The following is a 15,637-nucleotide window of genomic DNA, read 5'->3' on the forward strand; positions in this document are numbered from 1 at the left end:
CTCACTGTTTCCATTGTTTCCCCATCTATTTGCCATGAAGTGATGGGACCTGATCCCATGATCTTTGTTTTTTGAGTGCTGAGTTTTAAGTTAGCTTTTTCACTCTCCTCTTTTATTTTCATCAAAAGGCTCTGTAGTTCCTTTTTGCTTTCTGCCATGAGGGTGGTGTCATCTGCATATCTGAGGTTATTGATATTTCTCCCAGCTATCTTGATTGTGCTTCATCTAGGTTGGCATTTCACCTGATGTAATCTGCCTATAAGTTAAATAAGCAGAGTGACAATATACAGCCTTGACGTGCTCCTTTCCTGATTTGGAACCACTCTGTTGTTCCATGTCCAATTCTAATTGTTGCTTCTTGACTTGCATGCAGATTCTCAGAAAGCAGGTATGGTGGTCATGTATTCCCTTCTCTTTAAGTACTTTTCTCAGTTTGTTGTAATCCACAGAGTCAAAGGCTTTAGCATAGTCAATGAAGCAGAAGTAGATATTTTTCTGATGGAATAGCATACTCTGAGGTAAAACATACAAAGACACTGTTATTTCTAATTTTGATTTTTGTACTCATGTTCAGTTGCTCATTCATATCCAACTCTTTGTGACCCTTTGGACTGTAATCCACCGGGCTCCTCTCTCCATGGGATTCTCCAGGAAGAATACTGGAGTCACTTAACCATTGCCTTCCCCAAGGGATTTTCCCAACCCCGGGTTAGAACCCGCGTCTCCTTCATCTGCTGCTTTGCAGGCAGATTCTTTATATTTTCCTTAATGGGAGTTAGTTATTTTCAAATATAGTTAGGCAAATTAAATATTATATGTGTATATTTGCTTGTCATATAAATTTTAAGTAAATTTGGCCTTTCGTGTTTTCAAAAGGAAAGTGAGCTCAAGTTCCATCTCTGTCACTTACACCCTCTGAGATCTTGGATAATGTACTCTCTTCTATGAATCTCTCCTGTAAACTGTGGCGGGTACGCCAGAGGCACAAAAAGTCTTCTCTGTTAGAAGATCCAATCAGTAATTAAATAAATAAATATTTAGGTAGATATTTAAGAAAACTCATGTGTTCTTGAGTAAAGAGAAGGTTTGAGATAGTGAGTCTGCCTCAAAGTTCATTTGGGTTTTTCCATCCATAACAAATTAAGGAAAGAACTAAATGAACTTTTTGAACACCCCAATAAAATTCTGAAGACATGTAAGCCATAATTAATTTGAAGAAGTATCAGAACCAGAGTATTCAAGTGAAGATGTTTAAGAGGCAGTAGGGAATAAAGAACTGAGCCAAAGGGAAGATGGAAAATTTTAATCACAACATGTTTTAGGCAGTAAAATTAAATAGCATGTTTTTCTCAAAATGTAAATGGATTGTATATCAAAAGATTTTGTATTAGTTGTTCAGAATTCAGACCACATTTTCCTTTAGGAACCTTGTTATACATGACTTTTAGATCACAGGCTAGCCCTTCAGTTTTAGTGTGAGGTCAGAAAGAAGTGCTTTAAGTCCTTAGAGAGCTTACATATGTTATTATATTTATTATTTTTTAAAATACAAGGTTTGTTACTAAATCTTCAATTGGATCTCTCTTTGTTTCTGTTTCTTTATCTCTCTCTCTCTCTCACACACACACACACATATGCACAGTTTTTCTGATTTCTCTTGAAAATTTACATTTGGCAGGGCTAATACTGGATTCCTGTGGAGCAGATGCTGGATTATGCAAGTAATCTGATGGTGTTTAAAAGCCACCCCTTTAGAAACTTTGCCACAGTACCCTACAACTTTCTTTTGTTTTTCAATTAACTGCTTTACAGATGATGAGATGGTTAGCTAACATCGCTGACTTGATGAACATGAGTTTGACCAAACTCTGGGAGATAGTGATGAAGGACAAGGAAGCCTGGTGTCCTGCAATCCATGGGGTCTCAAAGAGTCAGACACAACTTAGTGACTGAACAACAACAGGCTACTTTACACTTTTATCTTTGGGTATTTTGTTTGTGATCCTCATGATATATTTCATGTTTATCATATTATTCTTTCTAGTAGTATTTGCCTTGAAACCTGCCCACAACATGCAACAATTTTTAACAGTGAAACACGCTTGGATTACAAATGAGATACCAGGAATGGACTGTGTCTCATTCTGGTGGGTTTGGATTCCTCTACCCAGCCCCCTTGTCTTCTGCAGCCTGTGAATTCTTGTAGAACTTCACTTCTTCCTTAACTGTTGGTTGCTTCCTTGGTCTCTGAGTTAAGACTGGAGGATGAGGGGAGGGGATGCAAGATTGTGTATTCAGTAGGAACTTTAAATCTGCAGGTCAAGAGAAAGGTGTAGGCTGGATATAGCATCACTTGCAGCAAGTTATGGTTATTATAAGAACTGGAGTGCAGATTAGGAAAAGAAGAGGACTAGAATGAAGTCTTGGGAAACTAACATTAAGGAAATAGATGGAAGAAGAATAGGAACCAACAGACAATGAAAAAAGGAGGTCTGAGAGGTAAGAGGGGAATCAGGAAAGAAGGGTGTCATGTAGGACGAAAAGGCTTCCCTGGTGGCGCTAGTGGTAAAGAACCTGACTGCCAATGCAGGAGACATAAGAGATGTGGATTCAGTCCCTGAGTTGGGATGATCCTCTCGAGGAGGGCATGGCTATCCATTCCAGTATTGATACCTGGAGAAGCCCATGGATGGAAGAGCTTGGCGGGCTGTGGTCCATAGGGTCTCAAAGAGCTGGAAACGGCTTAAGTGACTTGGCACGTGTAGGCCAAAAGTAGAGTTTTAAGAAGGAAGGAATGAAAAAATAAGCTAAATGAATTAGAGGAGTTAAGCAATCTAAGAATTAAGAAGTCACATTTTGTTTGGTCAGCTAGGAGGTGATTCCTATACTGATGATGAAATGTTTAGCTTCAAGGATGTGAGGATTTAGTAAACCTTTGACCATCTGTGTGAATGTACTGATATTAAAAGGATGGAATGTTGTTCATTCCAATCTTAGTAAAATTCTTTTATCATGTTAACAGCATCATAGAAAACAAGAAAATGAAAAACAGTAACTTGATAAAAAGAAATAATCATATAGATGAATTATAATTAATTATACTTTGGAAATACATAGAGAGTTATCATCTAACTGAGACACTTTTGAAAAGAAAAGGGCTAGCTTTTAATAATTGAATTAAGTACAAACCTCATCTATCCTAGGCAATCTGGAATGGATGTTAAATCTGATTATATAGTTCACATTTTTTGAGTGCTCTATTCCAGACAGTGAGATGAGTTCTTTACTAGCATATCTGATTTAATGAGTAAGGGTTTCAGTTGCCATCACAAGCAATTGTTTCTTTGTAAATACTGAATTCACTGACAAAATTGTGATACATAATTTTGATGTCTTTATTGACCTTAACTCTATATGAAAAAAAAAACGATGGTACCCATTATACCAAATTGTATCCTAGGGAATGGGGAGATGAAAATGATTAATGTATAGTTCTAATTGTTAATACTCTACTGATAGAATTGAGAGAATCTGGGAACAAGAGCAAAGTGTCATGATAGTGTAGTTTCTGGAGACCCCAGCTAGGGTTTTAGTACATTATGTTCTGTCTTTTTTAGGGTTCAGATTATTGTGTGTTTGAACAAGATAGAGTTTGCTTTTTGTAAACAGTTTTGCCAATGGAATAGATAAGGTATAGTTAACTGTATATAAAAATGAAATTTTCTCTATCATAGAAAGTATATTCTATGTGTGTTTATATATATATATATATGTGTGACACACACACATATATATAGAGAGAGATCAATTCTTTATAGCAAAGGAATGCATATCTATATCTTTAATGGAATTTTAGTTGAACTCACACTATATTCTGTGAAGGGTCTGGCATATTTCTCTGACACATCAGGTAGATATGTGTGGCATTAATTAGCATAGGTATTGCTATAAATGACATGTCATTCCAGGACAACAAAAAGTATTTGTTACTGTTGTCAATCATTCACCCTTTGTCAGTTCAAAAGGCTTCCCTAAAGGAATGTTCATTGATCTTGCACTGATCCAAAATACAGCAAAACCATTTCTGCATTCTTGAAACTAAAGTAGGACTACCTATGTTTGAAAAGCCATATGGAAATATTCACATAGAATGTATGTGGATAACCTTTAATAGTAAGACTATTGAGTTAGGCAAAGATTAGTTGATCTTTCTAAAACAAAGTATACCAGTTTTCTGTAATCCTAAACTCTAGCCTTGAATGAGTTTTCTCCTTCAGTAACATTAATTTTTGATACTCAGATTTCTGTTTGTTTCACTAGAAATAATTTTGTGGTATTCCAAGTAAATGATTGCAAGTACCGCTTATACCAGTTAAAATCAGCAGAGGCTCACACAAGTACCAATTTGTGATTAGATGGATGACTTAAAGAAATGCGTCTGCCCACACATATTTTGTTTTTTTATATTTAGCAATTATGATATAGCTATTAATTGGCTTCATTTGTTTACTATATTGCCACTATAGTTTTTTTTTGGGGGGGTGGGATAATAATCACAAGTATAATAGTCTTAAATTTCTGAGCAGAAACTGACTTTACAGTGCTAGCAGACACATTTTCCCCAGCTATATTTTATTTCTGGTTTTCTCTAAATGTCCCCCCTACATTCTAATCTATTATTTAATGGAAAGCAATATGAATGACTTTAAGATAAGGCAACAGTGTGTGATCCAGAGTATGGCACAAGTTGAAGACATTTATCTTAATATTTCATTTTAATGAGGCAGAAAATATCCATTATTAGAAAACTGCAGTTTGATAAAGTTTGTAGAATACAATTAATTCTCTTAAAGTTATGAATTTTCATACCACCAAAGGTCAAACAATCATGCATTATGTTTCTGTGTTCATGTGAAAGTAAGATGTATTGCATTTTTACATTGTATAGATTCCTTAGAGAATTAACATCAAATCAGATTAAAATGTCCTTGTGTCATATACTTTAATTTGACCAGCATTCTGTTAGAATAGCAGTTCCCAACCTTTTTACTGTCTTCACAGTTTATACTCTAGATTTCTTGCCCTGCCTACAGATTCTTTACTGTCTGTTTCTGGTCTGTCTCATGCTCTTGAAATCATCCTTTTTATTATTCCATTAAAATTTTTTTAAATGGATTTTCCTTTACACTTTTCTAATCATCCTGTAATTCTTTAGCCCTAAGACATTAAAATGAATGAGTAAAAATATTTGATACCTAATCGTCTCTGCCAGTCCATTCAAACTCATGGATTTTCAAAATTATGTTAAAGTCTTTTAAAAATACATTTGAGCAGGCTTTTGTAGTCATTTGGATTTTGAATATTAATTTTCTCTAGCTATGCTGCTTAGCCATAAAAATGAAAAAGAAGATAGATGTGGGTTTCTTTTAGTGGTGTTAATTTAAACTACTTGATTTATTTATTATAATATTCAACAATGGCGATTCCTATTTTCTCTGTTCACTTCAGATCCAACAGAAAATAATGAGAAACCCCCACCCCCCAGCACAGTAAGAAAAAAGTTTGATGCATTTTGTAATAATTGATTAAAAGTATAATTTCCCCCTAGATCAAACAAATAATAGAAGTCTGTTGAAGCTTTGTCCTGACCTATTCTGGAAGTAGAAGAATACCCTGGAGAAAGGAGCATTGTAAGCACAAAGAATAAAACCCCTCAATCCTGGGAGAGAGAATTAAAGTCTAACCCTCCAAATGTAAGTCATCTGTACTCTATGTTTTCTATCTCTGTTTTTGTGGCTGCTCAGGTATTAGTAGAAAAATATGTGATGACAATATTCTTTGCATTTGTTTTTCTCTACAAAATGTACATTTGTTTTGGTTGGTAACTTAAATCTGTATTTGTGTTCATGTTTTCTAACTAACATAAGGTGATGCTTTACAATAATAACACTCAATGCAAAATGGATTAATTTTAATTTTATCTTCTGGCAGAGAACTGTTAAGAATTTTGAGAGTATTCTGATGAAAAGAAGGTAACTTCCTTTGATTTAATATGTGCATTTGTGCCATTATAATCCCTTTATGCTCTAAACTTTGATTCCTTCTTTTTCTTTTATATTTCTTCATATCTGAGAATAAGACTATATTAATATATCTGTTTAAATCCACCTTTCAGTAAGAGAGACAGTAAGTCCTTTTTTCACTTTGCATGGTGAAAATGAATTGGACTGACTTTATATCCATACTATAAAAATAAATAAATTTTGTCAGTTTAGTGTATTGGAAAGACTGATTTCCTGTTTTGTTAGGGAGAACTTAAAAGATGTCTATTAATGATTTTATAGAAACATAGAATTCAGTTGCTGTTCAGAAATTGGTAGAAAGAATGATGACTAAAGGCAGGGCTTGTTTTAGGAAAATTATTTGGGAAGAAACTTCTTATCATCACACCTTTATCTGGAAAGTTACCTCATGTATCATCCTTGCAGTAAGGCAGTTGATACGTGATATTATGGCTTAACTGCCAGAAATTTGACTTTTGTTTAATAATTGATTACCTTTTTCATTTGTCAGTGAAAAGACTCAGTGATAGTATATTGTTTTCATTTTAAAAGGTCCAGAGTATGCAGTAGATAATGAATACTTATTAGTGTTGAATAAAACCAAATCATAAATTCTCCCAGTTATTGCCAAAATTTAAATATGAGTCTTTACAGATTTTGAATGTGATATTCTTAACCACATAGCATCTGACAAAGTTGTCAAAGTAGTCTGCATTAAGAATCCTTCATCATTTCTAGGTTCACGTTTAATCTGATTGTTTGAAATGTCTGATAGAGCCAGGAAACACTGTGGCCGTTCCTGACATTCTGTACTTGTGAGTTAGAAATCTTAAATTTAGCACAATGAGAGTGCCTTGGACTGCAAAGAGATCCAACCAGTCCATTCTGAAGGAGATAACCCTGGGATTTCTTTGGAAGGAATGATGCTAAAGCTGAAACTCCAGTAGTTTGGCCACCTCATGAGAAGAGTTGACTCACTGGAAAAGACTCTGATGCTGGGAGGGATTGGGGGCAGGAGGAGAAGGGGCTGACAGAGGATGAGATGGCTGGATGGCATCACGGACTCGATGGACGTGAGTCTGGGTGAACTCCGGGAGTTGGTGATGGACAGGGAGGCCTGGCGTGCTGCGATTCATGGGGTCGCAAAGAGTCGGACACAACTGAGCGACTGAACTGAACTGAACTGAACTGAACTGATGCATAAAAAATAAGTCTTAGAAGTTCAGTTCACAATTTTTCATCATTGAATTAAAATAGACAACTTAGAGAAAGACTGCAAATATTAGTATTGCTTTCAGGACATAAAGCAGTTGCTTTTCACTTAAAACTTTTTTGCAACCAAAAACTGTGAGGAAACTTTAAAAAATTATTTAAATTTGATGGGTTGATAGTGAACCATTTACTAGTTTGAGGTTCATGAAGAATTGGAAAGCATTGTCATTCACAGAAAATAATTCTGATCTGCTCTATAGCAGTGAAAGTATAATGTATAGCAACAGTAACGAGGTTGGATCTCCTAAGGATAATGTTGATTAAAAACATCCAGATCTAAAAGAATAAATGCTGTATGATTTCCTTTATATGAAGTTCCAAAGCTAGACTTTGGTATTTAGGGATGTAAGAAGTGATTATAACAAAAGTAAAGATGATGGTTAAGTTCTAGGTAGGTGGTCGAAATTTAGGTGAAAGTTCCAGGACCTTCTGGTGTTTCAGCAACTTTCTGTTTATTCACTAGGCTGGTGGTTGCATAAATATTTGCTTTATAAAAAGTCATCAATGAAAAACTAGATGTTTCTCTATTAAGACTGCAAAGTAAAATGTCCCCTCTTAAACATCCTATTCAGTATCATACTGGAAATCCTAAGTAGTAAGATTAAAATAAAGGGAATTAAAAGACATACAGATTGGGGAGGAAGAAACACAGTTGTCTATTTGCAGATGACATGATTATCTATGTAGAAAATCCAAAAGATGATTACAATATTGTAGATTACAACAACAATATTAGGAAAAGTACAAAATTCTGATGAAAGAAAATCAAATATCTAAATGGAGCGATATTCCATGTTCATAGATAGACATACTCAATATGGTTATAATGCCAGATCTTATTAACTTGAACATTATAGATTTAACATAATCCCAGTCAAATTCCTATAAGTTATTTTGTGAATATTGATAAACTAGTCCTTAAGTTTATAGGGAAAGACAAAAGACCCAGAATAGAAAAAAAAAACAAAAAACAACAAACAGCAAAGTCAGAAGACTAACACCACCTGACGTCAAGACTTTGTTTAAAGAAAAGACCCTGATGCTGGAAAGATTGAAGGCAGGAGGAGAAGGGGACAACAGAGGATGAGATGGTTGGATGGCATCACTGACTCAATAGACATGAGTTTGAGCAAGCTCCGGGAATTGGTGATGGACAGGGAAGCCTGGTGTGCTGCAGTCCATAGGCAAAGAGTTGGACATGACAGCAACTGAACCGAACACAATCAAGACAGGATGATATTGACAAAATAGTAGATCTTTGTAACGAACGCTAAAGAACCTAGAAGTAGACCCACACAAGCACAGTCAACTGATCTTTGACAAATGAGTGAAGGCAGTTCAGTTGCAAAAGGACAGTAACTTCAGAAGTGGTACCGGAACAACTATTTGTACAATTTTATGCAAAATAATAGATACAAAACACATACTTGGTATAGAAGTGAATAAAAAAGGGATCATAGAGCTAAGTGTAAAATGTAAAACTATAAGACTGCTGGAAGGTAACATAGGAGAAAATCTAGGGGATGAATTTTTAGATAAAATACCAAAAGTGCAATCCATGAAATTAAAAAAAAAAGTTTGATAAGTTGCCCTTCATTAAAATGAAAAACTTCTATTTTTGGAAAGACATTGATAAGGGTATTGAAAGACAAGACACACAATGGAAGAAAATATTTGTAAAACACCTATCTGATAAGGGACTTGGTATCCAAAATAAACAAAGAACTCAACAATAAGAAAACATATAATCCAGTTTAAAAGTGGGAGAGAGCTTTAGAGGGATCTCACTGAAGAAGATAATTCTGATGGCAAATAAGCATATGAAAAGATGCTTGATATTTATTTCATTAGGAAACGGTAAATTAAAACAATAAGATACCACTACTTACCTAGTAGAATGGCTGAAATTCAAAATACTGACATCACCAAATGCTGCCAAGGATGTGAAACAAGCAGCAAGGTCTCTGATTTGTTGTTGGTGGGAATGAATACAGCTTCTTTGGAAAATAATTTGGCAATTTATTATGAAGATAAGCATACATAGAGTCTTCACTACTATGCAGCCCAGCTATTGCACTCCTGGGTAGTTACCCAAATGAGTTGAAAACATGTCCATGAAAAATTTGCACAATGTGTATGTAAACTTTATTCATAATTGCCCAAACTAAGAAGCAAACAGAATGCCCTTTACTAGATAAGTGGATAAGCAAACTGTGATATAGCTAGACAATGGACTCTTAATTCAGTTGATGAAAAGAAATGACCTATTAAGCCACAAAAAGACATGGGAAACCTTAAATGAATATCACTGAGTGAGTTAAATCATTTGTAAAGCCAACATACTGAGATTCCAACTATATGACATTCTGAAAAAGGCAAACTGTGGAGACAGTAAAAAGCTCAGTGGTTTCCAGGGGTGGAGGAGAGAGAAGGACGAATAGGCAGAGCACAGGGGATCTTTAGGGTGTTGAACCTGTTCTGTATGGTTCTTTAATGATGGGTACGTAGCATTATGTATTTGTCAGCTGTATAATTGTGGAACTATACAACACAAACAGTGAACCCTAGTGTGAACTCTAGACTTAAGTTCATAACTATGTTTTAACATGGTTCATCAGTTGTAGCAAATATAGCACAGTATTACAAAATCTGAATAAAAGAAGAAACTGTGTTTTGCAGACAGAGAAGACGTATATGGGAACTCTGTAGTTTCAGTTGAATTTTTCTATAAAAGTAAAACTGTTCTAAATAAATGAAGGCTTTACTTTAGATATGTTTTTGCATGTCAAATATAATTTTTTTTAAATTAAGAAAGCTAGCTCAATGATTCTGTTAAGTAGAATTCCTAGAAAAAGTGAGATAATATCATATTTGATCTGTCTACTCTGGATATGCAAGCTTTTTTAAAAGATAGGGTTTTTAAATCATTATTTTCTGATATTATAAAGTACTTCCCAGAGAGCTCAGCTGGTAAAGAATCTGCCTGCAATGCATGAGACCCTGGTTCAATTCCTGGGTTGGGAAGGTCTGCTGGCGTGTGTTTTACTTGGGGAAAGTGCTAATATCCATATAGGAAGACCTCTGTGCTTGCATATATTTAGTAACTTATTATGACAACTTATGTAGAATAAACTTGTCTTAAGATAGATAGTTTAGTTTTGAATTAAAAAAAAACATATTTTTTTTTTACCCCAAACTCATATACCCAAAACCCATTCTGTAGTAAAGAAATGATGTTTACTGAGTTTTTGGTAGCTTCTTAAAATTTAATGCATTTTATGCAGTGGTCCATCCTCCTGAGACACTTAAGTGGGATTTTAATTTGTTAATTTTAATGTTCCATGTTGTAAAAGAAATGAAAAACAGATGCACTTTGTATTCTCTCTTTGAATAGAAAATTTCAAATGCAGTTTCAGTTTAAAAAGTACCAGATATGTTTATTTTTTTTTGCTAGTCTCTAACATTTTTTCTTGCCTTTCATTTTTCTTCCTCCTTTCCTCTTTTTCCTCCTTATTTTTCTTTCATTCTCAGTATATTCTAATATTTAATGTTTGAAGGAGTGAGTATAATCTTATTTAACTAGTTGATATTAACAGAAACCAGGAATTTATTATTCATAAAACTGAAATTTAAAAATCCCCCTTTTCTTCAAACTTTGGATATGGCTAGGCTCAACACAAATGTCTAGGGAGAATGCATCTGTTGCTATTGCATTTTTTTTTTGTTTCCCTGAAAACTTGGCATTTGTAAAATATCTTTGATTTTAATTTGTCTTGGCCAAAACCCAGATTACCAGGGAATTACATTTTTAACATATTCAACCAAGAATTATCTTTGTAACAACTTTTCCTTTGCCATATTGAAATTTTGGGAATAAAATCAGATTTTGTTTGAAAAACCAGCTATGTTTCTTCATAATGCCAGAATGAATTTTTTTCTATGTTAAAGTGATACCACACAATACTTAAAATTCACATAAAACTTACTTTAAGCATACCGTGGAAGAAAGATCAGTTTTGGATTTGACACACCTGGGTTTGTTCAGCCATGTATTTTTTTATATTGATCTTGGTAAGTTTTATATGTGAAAAAAATGATTTTCATATAGGGTTTTGTGAAGATTGAATGATCAAACTTTAAAAATACCTGGCACAGAATAGGCACTTAATAGTAGAGATCTCTCTTACCTTTTCTATGCATGTAGAAATATTTGTTAAATATAAGTGTGTGTGTATATTTTCATGTATGTATGTGTTTATATATGTCTCCATCTCTGTCTCTATGTATAGCAGTGTACAATACATAGTGATTTATTCTATTTATTAAATTCTGAAGCAGATAATTATTCTGGAAAGAATGTAGTTCCATAATTCAGGAAATATGGTTTCTATCACCGCATGGAAATACTTAAAAAGTTATTATTTCTTTGTGGCCTAGTATTTCTGTAACTTTATATTAACCTACCTGGAATATTTATAAATTCTTAAAAGAAGATCTAAAGAATGTTTATGTTTCTTTTACAAATTACCAGCAGGTAATAGAGGAATTTTTTTCTCTTTCAATGATATATAAGAGGATGATATATAGGATATATATCCTACATTTTTGGGGGGGTTCAAAAAGATTTGCTTTGGTCAATTTGAGAGGCTATATAGGAATATGGAAAACAAGATAATTTATTTATTAAATGTCTGAAAAGAGACATATCAGTCTTAACAAGAAAAAAAATACAAAGGAGGAGTTGAATCTTCCTGAAAAAGTGATATTCATGGGATTTAGTTTTCATTAGATAACAAAGCACCAGTTTCTTAGGGCAGCTTTGTACAGCTGTCTTCCTAACTGATTTGAATCTTTGTAAGATAGTAATTCAACAAAATGAGGTGTAATATCCATGTTCTCTTACAAGATGTAAGCTTTTTTGCAAAAGCAGTTGTTAATGTCTTAAGAAAGTAACCCACCTGAATGTGTCTTGTGACTGCCGAATGACTCCCTAGAATCTTAATGAATGGATTGCTCTCAGACCCTCAAAGGAGGATTGTAACAAAGAAACAGAATGCTTAAATGCAAGGCTAAAACTCATCCAGCTATGTACCTTATCACAAAAGCCTGACCTCTTGGTTTTAAGTGCTTATTATTTTTTTAAAAAGGCAAACTAGTTAAAACTGTTGTAGTCCTGTATCTCTCTTCTATTTTAAGATAGTAAAGACAAAACTTATTAAACACAAAATAGATGGTAATCTCCAAATCCATTTGAAGGATTAATTACCCTTTTGAGTCTACTTCCAAGCTAATGATGCAAAGTGATATCTGAAAAAAGGGATTGAATATTCCTGGGATGAATGACTGTTTTTTAGTGGGTATGTGCCATGCTGTGCTTATTCGCTCAGTCATGTCCCAACTCTTTGTGACCCCATGGACTGCAGCCCACCAGACTCCTCTGTCCATGGAGATTCTCCAGGCCAGGATACTGGAGTGGGTTGCCATGCCCTCCTTTAGGGAATTTTCCCAACCCTGGGATCAAACCCAGGTCTCCTGCATTGCAGGCCGGCTCTTTACCAGCTGAGCCACCAGGGAACCCCAAGACTACTGGAGTGGGTAGCTTATCCCTTCTTCAGGGGATATTCCCAACCCAGGAATCGAACCAGGGTCTCCTGCATTGCAGGTGGTTTCTTTACCAGCTGAGCTTAGTGGGAGTATCTTTGATCTATTAATAGTTTTGTGGAGGTGATGATTCTACCCATGCAATTATCACTTAAATGCTTCATTTTGATTATAGCCCAATAGAACAGTATGAGAGCAACATAGTGGCCTTGGGGAAAAAATGTATAGTTTGAAGGTATATTTTCTCTTAAAGATAATTTCTGCTGAACTCTCTTAAATGTTCAATAATTTTTATTATTGTACACCTGAAAAGGAACAACTTATCTTTTTGCAAGTAAGACTGTACCATTTTTCAATGTAGAGAGTATATTTTAGTAAATTTTTTACCTAAATAAATAGCCATACACTATTTCAGATACTTAAGCTATATATAAAAGCACTTCTTGGTCAGCTGATCTGGGTAAATTGGTTAAGAATGTCTTTCCCTGAAAATTATTTTAAAGATTTTCTTCACTCTAGAATCCAAAGTGGTAACTTTCTTTAAGATTTCTTGTGGACATACACAAGATAACACAGTAAGCACTCACATATTCAAATTGACATATGTGAATATTTTGTTATATTCAGATATGTCTTTTTTTAAAAAAAATACAATACCACAAATTAATCAAAAACTCTGTGCTCTCTTCTTGTCTTATCTCTCTCTAGAGAAATTTACTGAATTTGGTTTTTATCTGTATTCTTATTCTTTTTTGTGATTTTAACATTAATGTGAGTGGCATCATATTAAATCTTCCCTTCTGAAGAAGTTTTGCTTTCAAAAATTATGTTTAGGGGCCTTATCCATGATGATAAACACAGGTCTGATTTCTTAGGTTTTTTAAGTTAGCTATTATTAAAGTAAACCTTGTACATTTATGAGTTTTGCAGTTATATAATGAAAACTGCAAAAGTTATATATGAACATTGTGGTGAATTTTCACAGAATGGACAGATCTGTGTAATTAGTACCCAGCTAAAGAAATAGCACACTACCAGGTCTCAGAAGCTCCAACTCAGAAGTTATTATCCCTCCCCACCCCTGCCAGGGAAACAGTATTCTGACCCCTAACACATAGATTAGTTTTGTGGTTTGAAACGTTATATGAATGGAATCATTTAGTACACAGTCTTTTGTGTGTGTCTGACATTTTTTTGTTAATATTAGGTTTACATGCTTCCTCCATGTTGTTGTGTATAGTTAAGTGTCTATTCTGAGAGCTAAATAGTATTCCATTATGTGAATATACCACTGTTTGTTTATTTCCACTTGACTTTGGGGTATTTGTATTGTTTTCACTATTAGGACATTTGTATATGTCCTTTTCATATTATGCAGATCTGTATAGCTTGGGGGAGAAATTTTGTATGGTGAGATATCTACATCATTGTGTCAACTTAGCGTCTGTGCGTGTGCTTAGTTGCTCATTTCAGTTCAGTCACTCAGTCGTGTCCGACTCTTTGCAACCTCATGGACTGCAGCACACCAGGTGTCCCTGTCCATCACCAAACTCCCGTAGTTTACTCAAACTCTTGTCCATTGAGTCGGTGATGCCATCCAGCCATCTCTTCTTCTGTCGTCCCTGTCTTCTCTTGCCTTCAATCTTTCCCAGCATCAGTCTTTTCCAGTGAGTCAGTCCTTCTCATCAGGTGGCCAAAGTATAGGAGTTTCAGCTTCCAATGAATACTCAGGGCTGACCTCCTTCAGAATGGACTGGTTGGATCTCCTTGCAGTCCAAGGGACTCTCAAGAGTCTTCTCCAACACCACAGTTCAAAAGCATCAATTCTTCAGCGCTCAGCTTTTTTTATAGTCCAACTCTCACATCCATACATGACCACTGGAAAAACCATAGCTTTGACTAGACAGACCTTTGTTGGCAAAGTTGCTCAGTTTTGTTGGCTTAGTTGTTCAGTTAGTTGTGTCCAATTCTTTTGACCCCAGTCCATATTCTTGCCTGGAAAATCCCATGAATGGAGGAGCCTTGAAGGCTACCGTCCATGGGATCTCAGAGAGTCAGACACGACTGAGTGATTTCACTATACTATACTATGGACTGTAGCCCTCCAGGCCGCTCTGTCCGTGGGATTTTTGGGGCAAGAACACTAGAGGGGGTTGCCATTTCCTACTCCAAGCAGTCTTCTTGACCCAGGGATTGAACCCAGGTCTCCTGCATGGGCAGGTGGATTCTTTCACCACTGAGCCACCTGGGAAGCCCTTAGTGTCTATATCCTCAGTTATCTTTATATAGTGTCACTGTCAACATTAGTAGACACTGCCATGCAGTCTTATAAAGTTTATATCCCAATTTACTGTCCCATCATTGATGCATGATGTCCCATCAACTCATGCATCAATGTTTCTCTATTTCTTGCCAACACTGAGATTGTCTTTTTTTGTTTTTACCATTTTTGTGCATAATACTTAGGTTTTAATTGCTCCAAACATTCCATGGTTTCATTCAAGCATAGCTATTTTAAAATCCTTCTTCAGTAAATGAACAGTTCGACTGTTTTCAGTTTTTTTTATTATTCCAAACACTAATGCAGTGAATGTATCTGTAGATTTCTTTTTGTGTACATGTTTGAGAGTTTTGTTAAGGTTGTGACTTACAGTGGAATATCTGAGTTTTAGAATACTACATCTTTATTTTTACAATGTACT

The 15,637-nt window shown here is 34.9% G+C and overlaps 1 protein-coding gene across 1 annotated transcript in view; it reads left to right on the plus strand.

Annotated features, from left to right (window-relative positions):
* FOXP2 (forkhead box P2) overlaps positions 1-15,637 on the plus strand; it is a 673,273-nt gene that overhangs the window by 78,788 nt on the left and 578,848 nt on the right. Inside the window, exon 3 of the mRNA XM_018046611.1 lies at positions 5,609-5,753. The gene's annotated coding sequence lies outside the window, so the exon portion shown is untranslated. The remainder of the gene's footprint in view (positions 1-5,608; positions 5,754-15,637) is intronic.

The sequence above is a fragment of the Capra hircus genome, chromosome 4 (assembly GCF_001704415.2).
Source record: "Capra hircus breed San Clemente chromosome 4, ASM170441v1, whole genome shotgun sequence".
Taxonomy (NCBI): Eukaryota; Metazoa; Chordata; class Mammalia; order Artiodactyla; family Bovidae; genus Capra; species Capra hircus.